This window comes from Lutra lutra, chromosome 16 (assembly GCF_902655055.1).
Source record: "Lutra lutra chromosome 16, mLutLut1.2, whole genome shotgun sequence".
Classification (NCBI taxonomy): domain Eukaryota; kingdom Metazoa; phylum Chordata; class Mammalia; order Carnivora; family Mustelidae; genus Lutra; species Lutra lutra.
Window position 1 is genome coordinate 36611992 of NC_062293.1, and position 23761 is coordinate 36635752.

A 23761-nucleotide genomic window follows, 5' to 3' on the forward strand; every position below is an offset into this window, starting at 1 on the left:
TGTTCCAAGCAAAGGGAACTGTATGTGTCAAGTTTTTGAGTCTTGAAAGATCTTCCTGTCTTCAGACATCCAAAGCAGATGTAAAAGGCTTGAGTGTAAAATGCCAGGGTGGTGGGCAGCCAGGCAGGAGGTGAAACTGACAGCCAGTCTTTTAGGCAGGACCTACCAGGTTTCCAGATGAATGGGGTGTTGGTGTGCACTAGGATTTAGCAGGCTTAGCAACCTTCTTTCAAAGCCGCGCCCCAGATTGAGAGCTGGAAGAGAAAAGTGTGAGCTATAAATCCCCAGCTCCTCCTGCTGTGCCCGGTGCTGCAGAGCCGGAGTCTCCACGGCTCTCCAGTCCCACTGCTGCGACCCTGGCTAATCCAGCCTCCTGGCCCATCTGACACACACTTCCACTTAACATTTTGTTAGCGACTCTATAAACGAGCTCTCTCTGACCTTCAATCCCTGGCTAATTGCTGGTTTCATGTACAAGACTAGCTTAATTTTACGTGATAATTACCTGAGAGTGGCAATACATATGGCATTGCATGTTGGAAATGTCAGACCTGGGAAACTACCAAGTGGCCGTAGTCGGGGGCAAAAGGAGGAGGCAGCTGGGTGGCGGGGACCTCGGAGAGGCAGCCAGGGAACAAGGCCACGAAGAGAGAGAGGGAAGATGCCGGGTGCAGTCTGAGCTCTGGAGAACCGGGACCCCAGCCTGCAGTAGGGCTCAGAACCCACTGCTGGCCCCGGACACCTAGGGGCACAGATCAAAGGAGCAGCTCATGCAATGCTCAGTCACACAGACACACACAAACACACCCACATGCACGCGCGCGCGCACCCACACACACGCACACACGCACACACACACGCACGCACGCACATCATGGACAAGCACCGACCCGATTGGAGGCACCGCACATCCACGCTCAGTCGCCCACTCAACAAAGGCTCACGGAAGACCTACCATGTGCCAGGCAGTATGTGGACACTTGGGCTGGTTTCGAATCCCCACTCCACTTGGAGGATGTTGGAAACAGGAGAAGGGCGTGTTTGGGTTGTCACTATTATTTGGAGATATGCTCCTGGTATTAAATAAGCAAGCCAGGAATGCTAAAAAGGCTTGCAGTTCCCGGTAGAGTCTCATCTGATAAAGAATTGGCCCACCCAAACCCAGTTAAGAAGCCCCACAGCTAAGCCGGGGCCATAGCCCTGAGGAAGCAGAGGGACTCCGCCCTCTTGGGAGTTTACAATCTGGGGAGCACAACCTTGGCAAAGGGGTTGCTGTGCATGGGATAATAGGAGTCAGGAAAGATGACTCAGAGCATTTAGCAGGTGAACTCACAAAGTCCAGAGCTCAGAAAAGACCTCCTTCAAAAGGGGCCATGTATGCCCCCAGTGTCTCCAGCTCGTGCCTAGAGCAGTCCTTGGCATACCAGTGGTGTCTATACCACAGGCCCTATGCCTGGGTGCACACACAGGCTCTACAGAGGGATGACCTGGGTTCCCTTTTTTCTCATCATCCTGGGGTATGGGGCAAGGAAGGTGGGCTCCAGGGTCCTGGGGTGGTGGGACAGGGGAGTGCAGGCCGAGAAGGAGAAAGGGTATCCCTGGCCAGCCGGAGGGACCCTTCCACAGGAGGAACATGTGCCACCCACTCATGTGCACACCCACTCACACACACACACACAGGCCACAAGACAAAGCGAGAAGCACACTCTCCAGATTAAGGCAAATTTTAAAAACCCCTTTTGCCTCCTCACCCATAGAATTGTGGACTCCTGAGCTGTGTTTGAGTAAATTACTTGCTTAATGAGATTTCAATTAACAAAAACAAATTAAAATCACTTTGGTAATTAAGCTGCTGTGAACCTTGCCAGCAGCTCTCCCTCAGACCTCAGCTTTCCATGGGGAGGGAGCTGGGAATGGGGGGGGGGTCCACTCCACAATGCTGCTGAGACTGAAACAGGGCCAGGAGCTCCCTGCCTTGGGGACATCACCCCAGGAGCCACAGCTTCCTGGAGCCATTCTATGGAGACCAAAAATGTGGGTGGGAGATAGAGGCAGCACAGAGCAGCCAAACTTCAGTTCAAATTGTAGCCCTGCCACTTGGCTGTGTGAGCATGTAATTGACCTCTCTGAGCCTCAGTTCCCTCATCTGTGAAATGGGTATAGTAATGGTGCCTGCATCATTAGGTTATAGGAGAATTTAGTGAATGAATGCATGTACCCCAAAGGCTTTTAATCCACTTTTTCCTTTGTGGGGGGAAAGCCTCTCACAGGGCAAACTTTCCAACCTTGCATTTGCATTGTCCTGAACCCCAAAACACTCCCTCCCCCGCCTCCACACCTCCCTGCCCTGTCCAGTCCTGTTTTTCTCTGTTTAGGTAAGGAAGGATCTACCACCAAGGTCCCCTGGGAGGTGAGGATTCTACCAGGTTCTGTCCCATTCAGGCCCTTATCTCTTTACATCAGAGCCAATAGCTAGGATCTGGGAGTTAGACATTTCTTCTCAGGTGGCCTGGAGAATACTCCTTTCCTGGGGTTACCAAATCACCCACACTTCCTACATGAGCAGCCTAGAGAGTTAGTACAAGTACCCATAGCCACATGGCACAGACGAGAAAACTGGCTTCAGGAGGTACCCAGTAACAGTTCTCAGTGCTGGCAGAAGTATACATATTTAGTCTCATGAATTTTTAATGATAAACTTTTAGTTTTAATTTTTGAGTCACTGTTTGCTACCTCCATTCAGAAGGACTGAAACAGACATTTAAATTAAAACAGTATTATTCAGGGGCGCCTGAGTGGCTCAGTGGGTTAAAGCCTCTGCCTTCGGCTCAGGTCATGATCCCAGGGTCCTGGGATCAAGCCCCGAAGCATCGGGCTCTCTGCTCCGCAGGGAGCCTGCCTCCACCTCTCTCTCTGTCTGCCTCTCTGCCTACTTGTGATCTCTGTCTGTCAAATAAATAAATAAAATCTTTAAAAAAAAAAAACAGTATTATTCAACGGGGCACCTCGGTGGCTCAGTGGGTTGAACCTCTGCCTTCGGCTCTAGTCATGATCTCAGGGTCCTGAGATCGAGCCCCACATCGGGCTCTCTACTCAGCAGGGTGCCTGCTTCCCCTCTGTCTCTCTGCCTGCCTACTTGTGATTTCGCTCTCCCTCTGTCAAATAAAATCTTTAAAAAAAAAAAGTATTATTCGAAATTCACAAAAAGAAATCCACAATAGATGTAAATAATTAAAGTTTTAAGTGATTTCTTTGGTTTTTAAAGTTTGGAACACATACTTTTGAAGTTGCTAGAGCAAAAATAGCATTAAGATTTTGGGATAGATATTCATGTTACATGAGTGTATTTGATATATGTAACATATTTTATTTATACACACACACACACACACACCACAAATGTTGTTTCCTCTGTGGTGGCTGAAATTAAAGATGGCCTTGTTGTATGTGTTCATTCATTTGTTCAACAAATCTTTTTCATCCCATGTATGATTTAACTCAACAGCCACTTGTTTAATGCCCGTGAAGTGCCACAATGAACAAGCCAGCCTTGAACCCTGGTTTCAGGGAACCTGTGGCCTGTTGATGAAGATGGACATGGGACACGATGCAGTAAGGTGAAGATTGCAGAAAAAGAAAGGTAGGGCCTTAGAAGCTTATTCTAGAAAAGGCAATCTTGGATGGGGGGGCGAGGGGGGAAGTCTGCCATAAACACTTAATTTTTGGTAATTGGACCAAAAAGAATTTATATACATACTTGAATGAATCCAAGAGTCTCATAGCTAGCTAGTAACAGAACTGAAAGTAGACTGAAAAGCCTTATGGTTCCCAGGCAAATGATTTTTTTTTTTTTTAATCTGACACCAATCCTCTGGATAATTTGAACAGCGTCCCGGTCTTGAGTGAGAGACATCCTAAGGTGGGCAAAAGAAATCGGAAATCTCTGACTGAGATGGTCCCACCATCCATGCATCCGTCAGACCATGGAGGTATCCCCATTCATACATCAATGTCAGATAGAGGAGGTCAACCTTGACATAACTTTGTTAGATGGAGGAGGTCAACATAGACATAACTTTGTCAGATGGAGGAAGTGTGTGTGTGTGTGTGTGTGTGTGTGTGTGTGTGTGCGCGCGCACCAAACAGGACTCAGGCTGATGGGCGTCTCAGTCTCCAGTATCTTTGAAGGAGGAGGCTTAACACTGCTTGGTCTCAGCAGCAGCACCCTCCCCACTAGGTGGCTAGGCCCACCTCTAGGGTGCCGTTTCAACCCATGCTGGGAGCCAGGCCCAGGGGAGAACCTCCCAACAATCAGACTCTCTCACTAACCTCACAGCCCAGACCCCTGCATATCCCTCTGCCCCTGGGGACGGGAGAGGACAGGGTGCCATTCTCCAAACACCCAGCTTGGGTGCAGGCTTTCCCCCACCTGGAGATGTCTCCAGAAGAACAGTCCTCTCCCTTCCCAGACTTTACATGGTGTATTTTGCGCTGACTTCAGGCAACCAAGGGAGGAGGACACAGAGTTGTACTTTCCAAGTAGCTGGAAACCCTTAATCAATGTTAATTGGTTCTAATTAGCATATGTTAATTAATGATATTTACTACAAATTAAAGGTATGAGTGTTCCCAGAGGGTTTCCTGTTCATCCAATTAGTGCCAATTAGTTGCAATTAACACGTGTAAATGAGATTCCATTGAACCCAAAACAAACAGCACAGAATCTCTCAGATTCCCTTTTGTACCTTTTCAGTCAGCCAGGGAGCTGGGGGTGGAGGGTGAGAAGTGAGGGTGGGAGTGGGCAGAGAGACCCTTAGGCTGACCTGGAGTGAGATAGTGACTCTCTCTGCGTACCAAGGAGGAGAGAAGGAAGAGCCAGGCAAGCTGCTGGACCAGCTTGGCTGCTGAGGCACTGACCATGCTCCCGAGCGCCAGGGGCCATGCCTTGGGCCTCCCTGCACCTGCCAGGACCTAACCCAGTGCATGGCCTGTAGTAGGTGCTCAGTAAAAATTGGCTGAATGAAAGCTTGGTGCCTTTGCATCATCGAGGTCCGATCTCTGAAGTCATAAAACTAAGGATGAATTGATTACGAAAACGTGTGAAGTTCTCTTCTCCACAAGTTCTTCCCAGGGGCTCTCCCAAGGAGCAAGATAGTATTTCCCTCTGTGACATCATCTAAACGTCTACAGAGATATTACTCTACCACCAGTGTTGCCATTTCTGCATTTTAGTTCCTTTTCCCTTAACCACTGAGGCCCCAACCTCTGGCATGATGGTAACTGGATAGAAAAACAGCCAGAAAGGGCTCCCCGGAACAAGGAAATGCTACTCCAAATTCTCACTGCGCAGAGCGTTCTGTGAAAACTGTGATGTAAGATAAAGCCCCCAGTAAGTTTATTGCTAACTCGCTTTTGCTACACCAAACCTTCTCTCCAAGTTGACATTCATCATTTAATAATATTTATTCATCACTGTGTACCGGGCACTATTCCAGGGACTGAGGATACGGCAGTGAACAAGTCGTCTGCATATTCCTGCCCCTCGGGGAGCCCATATTCCCCTGTGAATTATCACGGATCCAGGGCCAGGCACACTTGGGTTCCTATCCTGGTTCTGCCTCTCAGCAGCTGGGGAGAGGGAAGGGCTGGGTAGGGAATCTATCTGTGCCTCAGTTTATTTCCCTGTAACATGGGTAGAAGAGACCTGTCAGCTATCTTGCAGTCATGTTGTTAGGAAATTAAGCTTCCTCCCTTGTCCTATCTTGGTAAGTGTGAGGCAGAATTTGGAGTTAAGCCACAAGGAAGGTAGGAAAAAGGGAAGCAAAACTCCCTCAGAGCCTACAAATCACAGTTTGATTACATTATCTCTATATCTGGATCTCTACACCCAGGCCGGCCACAAAAGTCCCTCCCATCTGTGTGTAGCACAGCCATAGCTTGTGGCCAGCCCACTCGTCACCCCAGGGCAGGGAAGCAACGGGTTCAGGGAGGGGAAGTGCTTCTAGGGTCATATGCAGCTGCCTAGGCGGGAGCCCAGACCCTTGGCTCCTTTGGCACAATGTCCTTTATCCATGGCCTTTCTGAGTGATGAGAAACACGAATGAGGTCCAGAAAGGGTCACTCCAGCTGGCCAGGAGCAGGGACTGGTCCACCCCTGCCGGTACATGCCTGGCCCAAGGTCAACATCTACACATCCAGGCTCCCGCATGCCAGCTCGGCCAATCCCTCCACCCCACACACACGCACCCAGCCAGAGACCACAGCACCTATAGCTTGTGTCTCCTCCCTCACCATCTCGACTCTGCACCCCCATGGACTCTCAGGCAGAGTGTTTGATCATTTTGCACTGCTTCAGGGTCCCCTTTATAAAGCCAGATAGTCTGCCTAGATAGTTCCTAAAACCCTTTCAGAGCTGCAGTTCTAGGATTCTGGATATCCTCCGAAGAATACAGGTCCCACGGCTATAGTATATGCCCCGACATTCACAGCTGATGGGCAACAGAATCAAGCCATCATTTCCCTCTTCCTTTGGGGATCCCTCTCACCTGTAATGGTCTCATGGGTCCCCCCCAACGCCACCTCCAGGCCTGTGCCATCACTCTCCATCATCCTCCACCTCCACCCCAACCTTCTCCTGCATAGTGATGAACCACCAGACATGGTCCCCAAGTCACCAGGCCTTGGAGAAAGTTCTCCTTCACTCTGATCAAATCTGAAGTCAGTTTGGAGGCCAGTGGGAGGAATGGAGCTGATTGAGTTTAATAAAAAGAGCTCAGCTGGGTAATCTTCCGGGAGGAGTGTGTGGAAATGGAAATCTGCGCTGGGGCTTCCTGGGGCTCCGTATGTCTTTCCTATCACTGCACCCCACCCTGGGGGCCAGCGGGATATATTGTGGGAGTGGGGGTGGGGGGTTCTGGGAGCAAGTGGAAAAGACTTTCCTGACTGCCCTTCCTTCCTGCAAAAAATAAAAGCCCCACTCTTGTGTGCCCACCCTGCACCAGGCACAGCGCTAGGTCATTTACTCAACTTATCTATAATGAGAGAGGAGGGAATTTGCTCTGAGATCATCTCCAGGGGCCCTGGGCATTTTGGGCGGGGTCTGGCTAGCTTTGGGACCAATAATCAGACAAACTTGGCCACGAAAGGCAGAGCAGATAGGTTGGGGTGAAAAACAAGGAAAGCGTGGCCGGCTGCGTCCAGGCCCCTCCTCTCTCTCCACCAGAGGGACACAGGCTTCGGGAGCCCACAGGGGACACAGACCCCGGGGAGGAGGCTGACAATGGAAGTTTGACTGCAGGAAGCCAGAGGTACAGTGAGGTGAGGTGAATTCTCCGCTCTCAAGGACAAGGAGGTTGCCTACAAACAGGAGTAGTGGGGGCCCCAGAAACTCTGGGATGAAGCAAAGGGACACTTGCCCAGCGTCTCCTCTTTATCCCACTAATACCTCTTGAGAAGTGATATCTCTCTAAAGCCAAAGTTTCTGCGATGAGGCTTAACATGGCCACTTTGGCGGGGGTGGGGAGAACCTCTGCTCCAGGAATGTAACAACAGAAAATAATTAAGGTCTAATAAGGTCAACGTTCCACCTTAACACCTTTTCAGTTCCAGTTAAAACCTCTACTAATTTGCCAAGAAAAGCCAGCCTCACTGGGGTCTTATTATTTGAATCACGTCCTGTCTCTTAATTTAAATGAGAGCCTCACATAAGGATTTTTTTTATTTTAAATTACAATGCCGACTTTCTTCCAGTTGATTACGGTATATGACTCTCTGTTGGAAGGCCATTATTTTTTGCTATGATTTACAAAGCATTTAAAGTGAAATCAATGTAATAAATATTGAAGTATTGTAATAGATAATTCCATATATTTAACTAGAGACACAGCACAGCCCTGGTCTGGGCAGCGGGGAGAGGAGCAGGGGAGAAAACGGGGTGGGAGAGTGACCTGGTATTAATGCGAAGGGTGACGTCTCCGCTTTTCTCCTGGATTCAGTTGGCAGGATTCACTGAGTGCTCCCTGAGGTCCTGTACACTGGATGAAGGACTGTGGCGAGTTGTGGGGTGCCCCGGCCATGTCCTCCGGGCACCACAGACTCTGGAGAAATTCCCCTGCAATGGAGGGGACCGGAAGTGGAGAACATCAGAACCTGTGTAAGAAGCTTGGGGATGGGAAGGGGGTTCAACAGAGAGAAGAGGCCTCTGGGGAAGGGAGTGGTGGGAGAAGTCAGGAAAGGCTTCCCAGCTTCTCCCCTTCTTCCCATCCCCTACTCAGCTTCTTCCCTCTCCTTCCCCATCCCCGTGTCCTCGTGTCCTTGTCCTTCTTTGGGTGGAGCTCTCTCTAGACCTCTGACTGTAGCTCCATTTTGAGGAAACAATGCAGCATTCACAGCCCTGAAAGCTCAGGATGGGGGGAGAGGAGTGAAAGGGGAGAGGGTGCACCAGTGTGACCTCGTGGGACAGACCCTCCAGCAAGGAGATGGCCATGTGCCGAGCTCTGTGCACAGACTGAATCAGCTTTGCAGCTGCTTGCTCCCTGTCCTCAGGGAGCTGGGCTGGAGCATAGCACCCACAGTACAAGCCAAGGCAACTTCCCCAACTGGGGCCTACTTTACCCAGGGACAGGAGCTTTGGTGTCTCTTAAAGGCAGACTTTAAGAAGTCCTCCTACCTGCCTCCCCAATTGCAAAAAGTACCCACAAGCAGGTTCCTTTCCAGCTGCCCCATGCCCCATGGGGAGCCCCCTGCTTCTTCCCATCTTTGGAGGGTCACACATCTGCTCCCAGGAAGGCTCTTGCTCCCAAGTTCCTGGATTGATTCAGAAATTCACACAGCACCAGTGAGGGAAGCACACAGGGGGCACTGTGTGGGTTTGTCCCCATCACACGCCTCAAGTGCAGGTAATACACTCTGTCCACAGAGCCATTCAAGTGCCATGGAGGTCTTAATAAAGATTTTGCGGTCTATACAATGCAGGCTTGCGATGGAGCGTGGCTAGTGCTCACGCACACACACACACACTTGCACGTGTAGCGGGTCTCAGAGGAGGAAGATGTATTGTCCCTTGCCTTCCCACCCCAAGCCTGAACCCAAGCCCCAAGTCCCTAGCTCTGAACATTTTCCACCATAAATCCCAGGAGGGGACATGCAAAGGGAAAGGGAGCAGAGAAAAGAGATTTACAGCAAACTTGCTTCCTGACACCTCTTTGGTCCATCCCATAAAATAATAATATCACCAGATAAATCACACAGAGTCTCAGGGGACCTTACCTTTGTCCTTGTGGGGTCTTTGGAGGAAGTCAGTGGGTCATGGTCAGAGGATCGTACCCAGCTGGGTTCTCCTTGGCAATATCAGCCCTGTACAGCATGGGGCGGTGGGGGTGGGGGTGTGTGACTCAGGTCGAATCCCTGGAGCATCGAGGGGAGGGGCTAGAGAATAGGGTGAGGGTAGAGAGCATTGGCTGTCATCATCCAAGAGAGAACGTGGCATGAGCAAATCCCATCTCAAAACCCTAGCTGTGTGACTTTGAGCAAATTACTTAACATCTCTGGGCCTTGATTTATGTCTCTGTAAATGCAGGCCATAGAATATCCCCCAGACAGGATATGTGTGAGGAGTTATCGAGAATAACATACGTCAAAGTTGCTGGCATACACTCAGAATGTAGTTAACTATTGGAATCACAAGTGTTTTCCCTCTGCTAAGATAAAAAACACAGTGGCGGTGTTCCCAGCAGAGGGGATCGAATGTTGGCCCTCTCCAGAGAGACACCAGGCTGCCCCCAACCTTTGGCTGTTGTTTCCATGTTTGCCTGCGATATTAGAAAGGCAGGGCTCCCCGTTAACTCACAACATGACTATGAGCAAGTTTCTTCCTGTCTCTAGGCCTCAGTTCCCCACTTGTAAAGAGAAGGGATAGAAAACACTTGGTCTTGGGGTGCCTGAGTGGCTCAGTGGGTTAAGCTGCTGCCTTCGGCTCAGGTCATGATCTCAGGGTCCTGGGATCGAGTCCCGCATCAGGTTCTCTGCTCATCGGGGAACCTGCTTCTCCCCCCTCTCTCTCTCTCTCAGCCTGCCTCTCTGCCTACTTGTGATCTCTCTCTCTCTGTCAAATAAATAAATAAAATCTTTAAAGAAAAAAAAAAAAAAGAAAACACTTGGTCTTTAAGGCCCAGTCCAACCTCACATCACCAGCCAACAATTAGGACCGATTCCCAGTGGGAACTGGAGCCAAAGAGGAGCAGGCAGGACAGAGGCTAGCCGTGAGGCCAGATGAGGTGGGCATGGGCATGTGGGCCGGAAAGAAGCAGTCACCACTGTGTGGAAGGAACTAAAGGATTTCAGCAGGCTGGTCATCGCAGCCCTGACCATCACGAGCAGGAGACCCCCTGATTACAGCCCAGAGCACCGGTCTGTGTCCATGGCCTCCTAGTGCTTACCCTTCAGCCTGAGGGAGGGCTGAGTTCCCAGAGGTAGAGCTAAGTGGGCAGGAGGCCCCCTCCAGCCTCATCCCACACACCTGGGGAGACCTGGGCTTTCCTGTATCAGGGTAGCCCACCCCCACCCTCCTCCAAACCCCAGCCCCCAGCCCTGTCTGGCTCCCCCAACCTCTTAAGCATCTCTTAAGGATTGGGAGTTCTTCCCAATCCTCTGGCCCCAGCCCTCCCTCCTCCTTTCCTTCCTCTCCCTTCTCCTATCCCAAGTCCCCTCTTTTCCTCTCCAGTGCTGCTGCTTGGCTTTATTTTTCCTTCCTCTTCTTCCCGCCCCCCTCATTTCTTCCGTTCTCATCCTCCTCCTGGTTCTCCTACCTGCTCCTTCCTTCCTTCATTTTCTTTCCTTTAACTCTCGTTCTTGGAACCAAAGGTGCCACTATCATGAAGGAATGACTCCCTGGGGGGCTGGGGAGCTGGAACAGAGCGTGCTCTGGCCTGACCAACCCACCACCACCACCCAGGGTCTCTCCAGCGGCAGGAGGATCTGGAGTTCACCCGCAGGGCAGCTGTCAGCAGCTCCAGAGACGGATGAGTGAACGTGTAGGGGGTGGGGAGGCAAAGGTGCTGGGGAGGGAGCCATCTTCAAATAAAAATGTGAAAGGAACATGCTGGATGAAATGATGGGCTGTTTTACAGTAAGCCCTGCCCAAGGCACCTCTGCCCTAAGACCCAGCCATCCTGCCCCTTTCCCTGGCCCTGAAGTTTCCCTCAGCACACAGGCCCATCAGTGTCCCCAATCCTTTGGGTAGGCCAGAGAGCTGGAGACACTCTCCCCCCCACACACACATACACACAAGTCCCCAGACCCCTGCCCCCCTCCACTGAGGGACAGGGATGATAGGGACCCCTGGCAGACTGTTCTCAGAGTGATGTCTGGGTTGATGAGCGCCCCAAGGCTGGCAGGCCTATTAGGAGGCCTTTGTGGGGGAGGGGGAGTTGAGGGGAGGAGAAGGGATTTTTCCATTCTCCAAACAACTGGATTACACAGTCAGGAGATCAGGGAATAACTTGCTGCTTAAGCTGCCTCTTCACAGCCCAGCCTCTGCCCTGGCTCTCACCCTCCCATTCTCAGCAGTGATCTTAACCAGCCTAGCCTTGTCTGCTTTTGAGTTGTCTTTTTCATGGTCTGAGTCAGCCTTGAGGGCAAAACCAAGTTTCATCTCCTCCTACTCCCCAGAGCTATGACACCACAGAGGAGCTCAAAAGGGACCAGCTTGCCACTACCTCCACCACCAACCCTCACCTTCCATGAAGATCTCAGGTCTAGAGATGGATCCAGAGTGTGGCTCAGAGAGGTGAAGTGACTTGCTTTGAGTCACACAGCAAACAAAGGGCAAGGTTTCCAGACTATGGCAGGATTTATGGAAGCATGTTCTCTACAAAGTGAGCCAGGTCTATGCCAGGGACTGGAAGAAGCCCTGAACTCTGATGTTCTTACTAGAAAGATGTTTGCTCCTGAGCTTTCCTGAGCCCCTACCATGAGCTTTAGAGGGAAGGGAGCCCAGCTCCCATTTGGTTACTTAGGACCAGACCAAAGCAGGTGGTGGAGGGGAGAGGAGGTAGGGAGGAGATTAGGTTTAAAGAATGCGAAGTATTAAGATTTGGCCCCAGCCTTACCACTAACTCGCTGTGTGGCCTTGGGCAAACCACCTCCCGTCTCTGAGCTTCAGTTTATCTTCTCTGCAAAATGGCAGTAACTTCTCTTTCAAAATTGTTTTGCAGGTACTAGAAGAGATCAGGCTTAGCACCTGGTATCTACTACTAGCTGCTCCAAGTAATGATAGGAGCAAGACTGTATTTCCTTTACCCTGAGCTGTGCCCACTCCCCAGAACAAGGAGCTCCACTGCACATTCGAGCAACTGGTTCTTCCCACTGGGAGGGCAAATCCATCATGTTCAGCAAACTAGTGTCCCACCCCGTGTAAGGTTATTGGGGGGTCATGCCCCCACAGCCTGTGTCCACTTTCTAGAAAGAGGCCCAAAGCTCCCCACCCTAGCTCCATGTGGCACCTAGACGCCTCTTGCTGACAGAGGGTCATCTCTGACCTTCCTAATGGCCGACGTTCCTGCCAGCCAGAAAATTCTATGATCCTTTGACCTCTAAAAGCCCTGTCCTGCTAATGGTTTTATGATCTTCCCTAGGCATCCTCTCTGTGCCCTCCCTAACCCCCAATCCCCTTTCAGTAGGTCCTAGTCAAAATAAACAACATTTATGACCAGAGAAGGATTCAAGGTCTGCATTGCAAACAAATGCGGAGCCCTTTGAAGGTGCCTGGGGAATCCATCACATCCTGGGGTGTGATGCTCCCCAGGCCCAAGGGGAGGTAGGCCCTGGGAAGGGGCGCAAGCGTGGGAAGCTGGGCTCTGGCTCTGCATAGAGAATCTAAAGATCCTGTGCGGTGAGTGGGGCTCCCTCCCTAGCAACAGGCCTTCCATCAGTGCAGGGGAGGTGAGGGGGAAGGAGGAAGGGTAGCTGCTGGGATCAACCACCTTTCGCACCGTATGTGCAGGCCTCCCTGGGGGCCAAGACCTGACTTGGCATGTCAGCAGGGGGGAAGGGGACAAAACGAAAGAAGGGGGGAAAATCAAGAGGCAAATGGAAAAATAGCACGCGTGGACTGGAGACGTTAAGCTGAAACCACAGAGGTCTCAGGCCCCATCGCAGTGCCCACCTGGCACCCTGGAGCAATTTCCCTAAAGAAGACTAGTCGGGGGCGCCTGGGGGCCTCAGTCGGTTAAGCATCTGCCTTTGGCTCAGGTCATGATCCCAGGGTCCCGGGATGGAGCCCCATGCAGGCTCCTTGTTTGGGGAGTCTGCTTCTCCCTCTCCCTTTCTCCTGCTCTCTCTCTCTCAAATAAATAAAAGCTTTAAACAAACAAATAAATAAAAAAAAACTCGTCCAAACACCTTCAGGAGAAAATCAACCCAGCCGAGCCTGTCTTGTCAGCCAGCTGGTGGAGCTGAGGAGAGAGAAAGAGTGGGAGAGCGAACCGGCCACGGCTGATTTTCTCTGGGGGCAGGCACCCCAAACATCAACTCTGGGGAGTGATAGCATGGAGGCAGAAATGGAGGCTCTCTGTCTAGAATGAACCCTCCTGCTCCACCCCCACCCCCAGGTGGAGGGCTAACCCCTGCCCCTACTCTCATCATCACCCCCCAACCGGAAAAAGGGGCCCCCAGGCTGGCAGTCCATTCTGCCCAGCTCTGCCTTCCACCTGCCACGTGGATAAGGCACCCCAGCGAGGCTCAGCCTCCTTCGGCAGGTGTGGGGCCGCAAGCCGATGTGTTTTCAAGGGGGCCTGGCTCTGTCTGGGGAACTGCTGTTGGAGAATATTAAGGTAGGATTCCCAAAGGCCCAAGTCTGACAGCAGCTTTCTAGGACACGCAGCTCAAGGCTTTCTTCAGCCACTTCGCCAGCCTCTAGAACTGGGGCATGGGCCGAGGGGCGGCTGTTCCCAGACTTAGAGCTGGGGGAGGGAGAAAACATTCCCCCACCCCAACCCTCTGGGGGCCTGTGCCTTAAAATCTACCCTACTAACAATATTCTGCCACCCGCCAAGTTGGGTGGGAAACTAGACATAAAATATGGGCAGGTAACAAGGTTTCTATCACAGTGATCAGGCGCCCGCTTACAGCATTTGCATATATGGCATATAATTAATGTTTGATGAGTGAGCGTGTGAGAGATGGGGGATTGGAACAAAGATAGAAGGAAACAAAGAGACAAATGGAAAGGCGGGCGTGAGTTTTTCCAGGATAGATAGTTTGTTCAAAAATTTTCCTTCTTGGGGCACCTGGGTAGCTCAGTAGGTTAAAGACTCTGCCTTCGGCTCACGTCACAATCCTAGGGTCCTGGGATCAAGCCCCATATCGGGCTCTCTGCTGGGCAGGGAGTCTGCTTCCTCCACTCTCTGTCTCTGCCTGCCTCTCTGCCTACTTGTGATCTGTCTGTAAAATAAATAAATAAAATCTTTTAAAAAATTTTTTTTTCCTTCTTCTGGGGTGCCTGGGTGGCTCAGTGGGGCTTTAGCCTCTACCTTTAGCTCAGGTCATGATCTCAGGGTCCTGGGATCGAGTCCCGCATCGCATCGGGCTCTCTGCTCAGCGGGGAGCCCGCTTCCTCTTCTCTCTCTGCCTGCCTCTCTGCCTACTTGTGATCTCTGTCTGTCAAATAAATAAACAAAATCTTTTTTTTTTAATTTCCTTCTTCCTAAATGGAAAGAAGAGTGATTTTAATGGCTTTGTAGGATCTTAAGCCAGTGAATCAGAACTTTCAGCAGAGTGCCCTGGTGCCCTGCATGGTGCTTTATATATTAAAAGGTCCTCCAGAGCACAGAGTTTTAGGACTAGAAGGGCCTTGGAGAGTATCTAGGCCAGTGGGTCTCAACATTGGTTGAATATAGCATCACCAGGGATGCTTTTAAAAAAAATAAGATGCTGGGCACCCCCCCCCCCCACCAAGAGAGTCTGATCTAATTGGTCTGGGATGGATCCCAGGTGTCTGTATTTTTTAAAAAGCTCCCCAGATGATTCTACCGTGTACCCACCATGACTGAGAACCACAGGTCAGGGCCAATACTTCACTTTACAAAGGAAGAAAGTAAAGCCCAGAGAGCAGGTTACCTAAGCTCACAGACAACTGGCAACAGAAACAGGACCACAGAAGCCACTCAGGTATCCTGACATTTAAATGAGCAAATATAAGATTGATCTTCTTTTAGAGGCATTCCTAGCTGCAGAGACCAGCTATGCAACCCCTTGTCTCATCCCCTGGGGTTTCATGTTATTTTCATCAGAGGCCGGGCAGGCTGGCAATGTTGACCCCGCTCCTTCTGGCCTTCCATTCTGGAGGCCTCAGGGCTCATACAGGGCAAACACCCAATTCAAATACTGTCCCCCAGGTCTGGAGCCTCCGAGAATAACAGGGCAGCTGGGACACTGTGGCCATATGGAGCTTGTCGATGGACACCACAGGTGTAGGAGGACGTGTGTACAAAAGTGCTCACGTACACAGATGCACACTCAGGTAGGACGCTCCGTACAGGGGTGCTCGCGTGTGAGAACACTTGTATCTGTGCATGTAAATATCATAGCTGTGTAATGTAAATATCCACCCATGGGATGGTCTGCATGTTCACAGCAGCATCTGTTTACAGAGGGGTGGGAGACCCAATGTGTGACTCTAAAATGTGTGTGTGTGTGTGTGTGTGTGTGTTGTGTACACGTGCATAAACCTGGACCTACACTTATAACATCAATGTTTACACCTACCAGAGGAGGCCCACCTGTGACAGTGTGTATGTGGCCGGCCAGCCCTGGAAATATGTATGACTGGCAGCCTGTGGGTGCAGGGGGCAGGTTTACATGGCAAGAGAAGAGGTTTCTACTTCTTCCATCACATTCCTTCCAAGTAATCGCTGAAAAATACATGCGTCCAAAAACTCTATCTTCCATGCTTAAATATATCTCGGTGTATATAAATGAAACACGATATTGTGCCAGCTGAGATGCTACCCATTAATATTGTTTATCATTGATAGGATTAAATAACCCATGCAAGGCCCAGTAGCATTTCTTACAATTTTATTTAACACTGTTTTGGCCAAGCGGCACTTGGCAAATTCCGACCTATACGCTCCAGATGACTGCAACCAGTGCATAATTTGCAGACCTTCATATACGACACACAAGAAGTATAAGAGGGGAGGGTCCCCCAACATTCTCACCATCCCCATCTTTCTTTGAGCTCGACTTATTCCCTCTCTTTCCCCAAACCTGATTAAGACCCCGCCCTTCGCACTTCCCTAGGAGGTCCCTGCCTGTGCCTTAAAGATAGATAACATGGAGGGTGAGGATTTGGGGTAGGGGAAGAGATAACGCCCTAAGCCCAGGTCTCTGGAATGTCTCTGCCCCTCCCCGGTCTGTCAGAGGCAGCCCCAGCCCCAGAATGTGTTAAAATCGGGAGACCAAAGGAAGCATTTTTATAGGTTCTGCAGACCCTCGGGGTTGACTGACAAAGTTATTCATTCAGAATGAGGGGGGAAAAGGGCATTGAACTTATCAAATTAGTAGTAAATCCTTCATTAAAAGAGTCACAGAAATGCTTCTTTTTTAAGGGGAAGCCGTTATCATCCCTTGAGCCCAAATGAGAACCAACTCCCATGTAGTTAGGGGCCTGCCAAGCTCTCCTTTCAAAATGTGTGCCGCCCCCTGGCCTAGGCTGTTGGCTAAATTATGAATGTCCTGAGGGAAAAGAAAACTCAAGACCTGGGAAGTCCAAACTTGGAACATGAGCAAGAAAATGGCAGAACCCCAAATGAAGCTCATGGAGGCCGAAAATGCACCTTCCCAGCCACTAGGCAGTGAAAAGAGGTTGCATTTACTTCCCCAAGCTGATGAATAAATGGAATTTGTAGGTGTCTCCACAGCTTGCTAAAGCCTTCTCAATTTCCCAGGAACCAGGGCCAAGATCCCACGTGGAACGTCCAAACCCGGTTCTGTAGGATCTCTGTTTACCATCCCCGGGCTTCCTTTTGGCGTGGCACCAAGACTGAGCCAAGGAACTCCCTACACCTGCGTCCTGTGTTCTAAGTTTCTCCAACTTCTCCCCTACTGAGATCCCCAAGGCCTGTAAGGTAAAGACAGCCCAAAGGAGTTGGAACAGCAATTCACCGAGCCCTGTTCCCCAAATCCTCTGCCACCCACAATGAAGCAACCATCAGAGCTGTGTTTCCATAAGCCCCCGGCCCCTTTCCAACAGCAGGGATATCAGCCAACCTGCTTGGGGGACAGCTGCTTGCCGGCACCAAAAACTTATTAGACCATCTTCACATCACTGAAGTCAGGAAGTTGGCTCTCCAGAGCCTGGTACCGTGGGCTGCTTCCTGAGTTAAATACAGAAAAAGAAGTTTCCTAATGTTTAGATTTAGAAGTAGGAATGGTGAAAAGTACCCATTAATGTTTGTGCCTCTCCCCAACAAAGACACACACACACACATACACACACACTGTCCATGCAGACAAATCATAAATCATCTCCATGGCTGAACATTTTAGCGTTCAACAATATTCTCAGAGGCCCGAGGTTTTCAGGCAAATCCCAGGTCTGTGCACAAGGACACTGCATAAATCCCTCCCCTTATGAAAGGCCAGTCTGAGCAGATGGGACCAGTCTTAAGTAAACGGCAGAGCCCTCCCTCCGTCCACCTCAGGAGGAGCTGCAGGGGGCTGGCCCTTCCAACCCAGGAGAGCAGAGAGTGGCGGAAGCTGCTGGTTCTGGGGCTCATGTTCATATCCCCAACTTATCTCTCAGAGGGAATAGTCCATTTGACCATACAATCCTCCCTCCCCTCCCGCAAGGGGAAATCAGACCTTGAAGTCAGACTAGAGGAGGTCTTCGCAGACCAAGTGGTGGACAGAGTTAAGAAAGCAAACCTGACTGCTGGAGAGATTGGCAAGGGCTCGGAGGAGGGAGAGGCAAAAGGGCCCCCCTCGTGCCTGGTGGCTCTACGCGCTGAGTGTGGAGAAAATAACCTCACAGCTCCTCCACTTTCTGATAATCTGCTTCATTAATATTTATTAAACAAAAGATTAAAAAAAAAAAAGGCCCAAGGCCAGATAATTAAACACCCAGTGGCGGTAGAGGATTCCTCTGCTGTGTTCTCTTGCTGGCCCCCCCACGTGCGGCCCAGGCCAAACGTGTGCACTGTGCCGTCTTCCTCTTCAGCCCTGCCCATCTTCCCAGGTGTGTCAAGAAGACAGGAGGCCGGTGGTTGGAGAGACAGACAGACCCAGGCGCCCCAGGTGCTCACCAGGAAATGCACGGACTATGAAATTACACCAGGGCTGGGCAACTTACCACCACACCGGAACCCTTGGGATACTGAAATAATTAACTTGCTAATCAGCTACACCTTGCTCTTTCCTTTCGTGGTGGAAAAAAAACAATCGCAGATTGCCTTCACATCAGGTTCTTATGTCAGTCACTTGGAGACAAATGATGCTTGAGGAAAAAATACACTCTCAGCCTCCACGTAGACTGCAGTGGGTCACACCGAGTCAGGCCTCCTCTTCTTCCCCACCCCTCCCACCAGGCACCCCGGGAGGCACCCAGACACAGAATGTTTCTGGAGATGCAGGGTTTTTTTTTTTTTTCTGTCCACGCCACAGAGCTTTTCCATCTCCGCTAAGCTCTCTCGCGTTCAGCCCTCTTTAGCCTGCTTGCTGGTGCTAAACAGCCAAGATCCATGTGGAGAAAGGAGGATTGATTAGAATCGTAATAATAATCCCTGGCATTCGTCCGGCTTTAGCATTTACAAAATGTTTTCACACATTATCTCATTCGGTTGGAGCTGGAAGGGACCTTAGCAATCGCTTAGCCCAAGGTGGATGAGGAAACTGAGGCCCTGGAAGGTTAAATGACTTCCCCAGTGGCCCCAGCTAAGGACAGTGTGTGGTTGGTTCCCCCCCGTGTTCATTGTCTAGAGGTCCAGTGCCGCCTCTCCTCCTCTGGAAAGAGGAAAAGAGCATAATCACCTCTTTGGTCCACAGTGGTTACAGACCAAGAAATCACAACATTAGAAGATGAGGACCTGAGAATGAATAGAACTCTTGGAAGAAACGGTTTGAGGGGCTGGGAGTAGGGAGACTAGTCCAAGTACTGAATGGCACACATCAATTAACACACTTCCCTTTCTCTCTTTGTCCCCTCATCTCCCCCTTCTCTCTGGGTTCAAAAATATGAACACTGTGCAGTTTGGGATCTAAGGCTTAATTCAGCCATAGGTCCCAGGGGGAAGCGGGGAGTGGGGCATGTTTCTCGGACTCCAATCTGGCACCTCCACTCCCAGGATTCTCAGCATGACGGGCTCTCGTGTGCATATGTGTGTCCACCCAAGACATTGGATTTAGCAGTGAAAAACAGGCATCTTGATCCTTTCACAGATCAGATGATTTGCAAATTAATAGCTCTTTCCCCCCCAAGGCTCTAAGGAGGTGGGGGGAAAAAAAAGATTTCTGGTGAAGAGAGGGAAGAAAAGGGTAGAAAAATATAAAACGGGGAAAGGAAGCACAATGACAGTGGGTTCTGTAGGAAAACACTTCCTCGCCAAGGTGTGCGTATGTTTGGATGTAGGTCTCTGCTTTTTCCACGGGGCCACCTTGCCCCCCGGTGCCCCAGCTTGTCGGAAGGGAAGCGGCTCCTTTGTGTGTTCATTTATTTCTAAGCCCAACTCTTTTCCCTCTAAAACTCCTTCTTCTCCCTGTTGAGCTGACCATGCTTCTGGATTTATGAAGAGAGATGTTTTAGCAGAAATCCCCCAGAGTGTCCCATCAGCCCTAAATCCCAGGCCCGCTCACCCCCCCAAGACCCCATGACACACAGCATGCCAACACGGCCTCCTCTTGCCTATGCATTAGCCATCCATTGTGGTAACCTGACATCTCTCACACATAAAACCGTAAGAGAGAAATAAAATATCTGTCTCTTGGCGAAAATAAAGCTTTGCCTCCCTCCTGATGTATAGGATATAAAATAAAGCCGCGGCTTCAATAGTGGCTTTTCCTTATGCCGGAGTTGCCTTTGCACACACGGAGACAATGAAGACCGATGGTTTGGGACGAGGCCCAGCCTCCTGGGGCCGCCTTCACCCTTTTTTATTAGCGCGTCTCCCCCCACCCCCCCGCCCCATCTCTCCCCACCTTTTTCTTTCTTCTTCACTTTCTTTCCTTTCTAGTTTGGATTTGCCTTTTATGTGTCCTTCTCTTTCTTTACTCTGGAACTTTATTCCTCTTGTTCACTTTCTCTCTACGGCCTGACAGAGACAGGGAGAGAAGAGCCAAGTTTCTCACCTTCTCAGACATGCCCACCATGTCTCCCCGTCTTCCCCCTTCCCAGACCCCTAGTTCTCTCAGGACTGCCAGCTCCTATGACGGATTTTGCTGTTACTGCTTGGGGATTTGCTTTGGTCAAATGTACAAATGTTCCCAAGGGACAATTAAGAATGTGTTTAGTGGGGGAGGGAAGTGGGTTTTCTTTTTTTTTCCTGGGGAGCTGCCCTTCCCTGCTCCTTCTTCTCCCTAGGCTAAGTGGTTTATGGATCTCAGCAATTATTTATTTAGCCTCTGAGGAGGGCAACAGAGCAGAGCTGCCACCTCAAAGGGGTGACAGTTGACATTCAACTCCCAAACCCAAGCCTTGAAGCTGCATCAGCAAAACCAACTGTGGGCCTTGGGCCCTTTCTGGCCAGCTCAGCTACCAGGGAGTTGATCCAAGACCAACACCCTGTTCCCTGCCTCTTTCTCCAGTCCTGAGAACTGAGGGTGCTGTGGGAGAAAGTAAGAGGGTCCACTCCCCATGACAGCACACAGAACTGTCCCCCTCAGGGTCACTGAGACAGGGTCATCTGTCTGCCCTCCCACACACTTGACATTGCATGCTCTCTACTTTCTTTTTTCCTCCTCTGTCCCTGGAGGCCTCAATCTTGCCAGGTGCACTGCTCTTTTCTGTGCTTCTGTATCTCTCCACCTGTGCATGAGTGGGTTTGTTTCTAGAAGCTTCTTCCCATCCTTGCCGTGGCCTTCCCTTCCGAAGCTTTCTCTCCTACCTACCCAAGGCTGCTTCCCAGCCCATTCAAAACTTCGCCTGCTCTATTAGGGGCTGCAGGACACATCCCAGGCCCCGGGAAGACTAAGTCATGACTGAGAGGAAGGGGTGCAGGGGCTGGGCTCCTGGGGAAACAGCAGAGAAGGGGGAACTTTGCTGTTCCCCGAAGGTGGGACACATCCAACAGAGGGGCAGTGGGTGGCTTCTAGTCTCTGAGGTTGATGAAAGACTTCCATGTGTACGTGGACAGTTCCTGGTCATCTGTAAGATGAGGAGAGCTTAATGAATGCAAACATGGAGAGGCTGGTGAGGCAGCCATAACTATTGAATCCCCCCCCCAAAAGGGGAGGGGGGCTTAGAGCTGCCAGGTCCAGAAAAAATCGAAATCTCAGTCCCAAACATGGTTAGTTTTGGGGGTCTCTCCCCCGCATCTTTGCTATCTCTCCAGATATCTGCAGTGACCACTACCATTAGGTAAGGGGAGAGAGTCAATTAGTGAGAGGATTAATTACTCTGAGGCATGAGCCCCGTTTGTCTTCCTTACCGGGTGTGAGTGTGTGTTCAGGCAGAGGAACACGGGCACGCACCCAAATACACATTGTTGTCACGCCGTCTTAGACGTTTTATTTATTTGTTGGATTCCTGCCCAGAGCCGCTCACACGCTTTTCCACGGGCGCTGAGTCGCCCACCAAACACGCCGTCTCCTTTTCTCCCGCCTACAAACGCGACTGTCACACACGCGCGCACCTTCCAGTCCCGCCAGATGTCCCCCCAGCACCTGTAGGGTGCCCCGCTGTGCGTGTCTCCCTGCCGGCTCTTACACTGCTGGGTGTCTTTCTGGGTCTCTTCTGTTTCTCCTCCTCTACTCCTCCACGCATTTCCCCCAATGAGTCTTCCCTCCTTTCAGCCCTGCTTACTTTTCCACATTCCTTTTTTCCCCACTGGTTTTCTGTCCTTATTCCCTTTCCCTGTCCCTCTCCCCTCACTTCCCTCTCTCTCTGTCTCTCCTGCCTCTTCCACTCACCCTCTCCTTTCTGCGTCTACCCGCACCGCTCTCTGCTCAGCGGCGCAGCGGCGCTGCCTTGCATCTGAGACCGCAGCGCTTGACCTTCCCCCCTTTCCAAGCTCAGGGTCCACCCCCGCCCCCAGTCCCCGTGGGAAGCCAGCCTTGTTTACCCAGACGCTGCGCACACCGTGAAGCCCCAGCCGGATGCTGCCCTTTCCCGGCCTCGAAGTCTCCCACCCCCTCCCATCCCCAACTTGGAAACTACTGCTGGAGCAAAGTACACAGCAGTGCAAGGTGACAAGCCCCCACCCCAAATTTCTCACCTTCCACAGTGCACTGGCCCAGGGATCTCAGGTCACCCCCCCTAACTTGGGTTTCTTTCCCGGGGGGAAAAAAGGGGGGAGACTGATCCCCCCACCCAGTGTGATTCAGGGGAGACAGTGATATTAACCGTAAAGTGGTGCACACAAGTAGGTCATTTCCAGGAGTGAGTGATGGAGTGAGATTACGGCAACCTGAATCAGGAGCAAAAGCAAGAGGGAAAGGAGAGAGGAAGATGCAGGATCAGATCCAAGGGCCCAGGACCAAAGTTTACTGCGTCGCATCTGCTGCGTCTGTCTACGGAGTCTGTGGGGAGTTTGTGTGGCCTATCGGACCCCTCCAGAAGATCCGCTCGCTCCCTCCTCCGTCTCCCTGCACCCAAGAGGCTGGCTGCCCCCGGTGCCTGAAGCCCCGCGTTGTTAACCTCCTAGAGTCCGCTCTGCCGAAAGCGCCTTCTTCCACGGCCTCACCGTGCTTTTCTCGGGGTGGCGGGCTGCGTAGGAGCCCGCTGGGCGAGGAGAGGAGCCGCCAAGGGCGGTTGCCGCTCTCGCATCTACAGCAGCTGAAGGTTCTGGGCCAGCTCTGGTCCTTGGGCCACGCGAGCCACTGGGCAACGTGAGGGAGAAAGCGATCTGGGGCCGGGAACCACGGAGGTCACGGGAGGAAATCGGATGCAGGAGAGGGCGCCATCAATCCCCCCAACAGCAGGGCATCTGGGGAGGGCTAGCAGAACCCCTCCGCCCCAGTTCACCAGCAGGGTGCTGCTTCTCAGGACCCCCAGGGCGATTCTTAGAAAGGAAATTTCGTATTGTATAAGCCATTTCCTGGCCCCTCTGGGGCCTTTTCCAAGAGCGCCTGGGGATGAGGCGGAGAGGATTCCGTGGCCACTGAGCGCAGACTCTACTGCGAAATTGACCCTCACAACATCCCGCCTAGAGCTTACTCGCCCTAGGGGAAGTGTGTGTGGTTGTGGGTCTGTGCTGCTTGGAGCTCCTTCCATAGGAAAGCTCGGTGTACTTCAGGACTGGCAGTAAAGTGTGGCCGTGAGGATGAGAAGGGAAGGTTGGTGCTCTTCGCCCAGCAGCCATTGGTTTAAAGGCAGAGCTGAGAGCTGAAGGCGCTGAAGAGGAGGCTAATTTGGAAAGCTGCGTCAGTTTTCTCTCCATGACTGTGCAACCAAATACATTTTAAAATAGAAGCTCAATGGAAACGAGAAAAAAAAAAACATTAATAGAGTGTGCTGTTGCGGTGGAGGCGTTAAATCTGGACTTTAAACCTACAATCGAGCCAAGAGGCGCGCCTAGAGCTGCGCTCCAGGACTCCCTGGTAGACGTTGCGC

The 23761-nt window shown here is 51.2% G+C and overlaps 1 long non-coding RNA gene across 1 annotated transcript in view; it reads right to left on the reverse strand.

The window, feature by feature from the left end:
• The window catches only part of LOC125087902 (uncharacterized), a 26416-nt gene continuing 2655 nt past the window's right edge, over window positions 1-23761 (reverse strand). The window contains exons 2-3 of the long non-coding RNA XR_007123538.1: window positions 7947-8110; window positions 1-254 (exon numbers count right to left, since the gene is read on the reverse strand). This is a non-coding gene — a long non-coding RNA (uncharacterized LOC125087902). The remainder of the gene's footprint in view (window positions 255-7946; window positions 8111-23761) is intronic.